The sequence below is a fragment of the Cyprinodon variegatus genome, unplaced genomic scaffold, assembly GCF_000732505.1.
Source record: "Cyprinodon variegatus isolate N-32 unplaced genomic scaffold, C_variegatus-1.0 Scaffold191, whole genome shotgun sequence".
NCBI lineage: Eukaryota > Metazoa > Chordata > Actinopteri > Cyprinodontiformes > Cyprinodontidae > Cyprinodon > Cyprinodon variegatus.
Window position 1 is genome coordinate 1,003,167 of NW_015150644.1, and position 1,395 is coordinate 1,004,561.

A 1,395-nucleotide genomic window follows, 5' to 3' on the forward strand; every position below is an offset into this window, starting at 1 on the left:
GAAAAGAAAACAATGTTGAAAACATTTCAGTTTAGGATGGATCTTGAAGAATTTGGAACGCTTTTTGAATGCTTTCCTATTTTTTTAGAACACATGAGCACAACACACTGATATTTATTTTATAGATGTTAGAGAGAGGCCTTTTAGTGCATTACAAATATAGAGCCTAAAAAACATCAATGCATGAAAAAAATGATTAATAAGAGCCGATTCCAATGCTAAAATTGATATATCATGCATCCCTAGAAGCACAATTTCAATTCCATCCAGAAAAAAAATATGGATATGCTGCATTTTAAACATAGCATAGCATATTTTCTTTTTGTAAACTTTGTGGTAAATTTGGAGATATATTTTATTGCATGTTGTATATCACAGTAAATCTGTTTCACCTTTAAATGTGCAGCTCTCCCTACTTCTCTCTCTGATCTGTTTAAAAAAGATTTATGAACCTATTTACTAATGTAATGATGCCAGAATCTAAATTTCATGATATGTAGAAGATCCGCAGTCTGATTCTGTCTATTCAACAAGAAAACATGTTCATTTAACCTGTAACTGGGAGTCATGGTCCTCTGAGAAGCTAAGATTTTTTTTAACTTGTAAAGAAGAACAAACTATGTTTTCTCAAGCTTCTTGTGTTATAATACACAATGGTTTAAACTTACAGTCTGTTGCCATTTTTAGCTGAAAAAGCTCCGTATGTCTAACAAACTATCAATCAACAATCAATCGAAGTAGCTGCTGGTTAATATTCACTGAGTGCTGCTGTGTGTATCCTCCTCCTCCATTTACTCTGTACGCAGTGAAATGTGACCGCAGGTCAGATGTCTCAAAGCGACAGATCCGATGATGTTAGACCGAGATGCGGGAAACAGGAGCGGCGCAAGAGGAAAAAAAACATGGACTCATAGGCGGATCTACAAGCATTCGCCACCCTATGCCACCCCTGCTTCCACCCCAGTTGGCAGTAGGGATGGCGAGGCTTATAAATTATGGCTAATTTGAGAATTACGACCGCTAATTTCCAATGTCGGACTGCAGTGAATGCAGCACGCGATGACGCGAGAGCGACTGACACTGATTAGTTCTGAAAGCCGAATGGGGCAAAGCGAGGGAGCCAGGGGTCATGGGGAGAGGAGACACAGGATGAAACAGTTAAAAACTGATTAAATATCTATCGAGACATTAAATCATAATGAAAGCACAATGTTGCTAGCATAGCTGCAATGCTGATTTTGATCTAAAAATCACATTGCAGAACGTTATTTCTCTAACTATGATGTTAGTTAGGCCTGAAGTTTGTTCATTGTAAAGTAGACTAACGTTACAAAAGGTCATATTGATTGGATCGAGTATTGAGGGAAAGGAGAGTGCTGCCTCTCTCATGTAGCC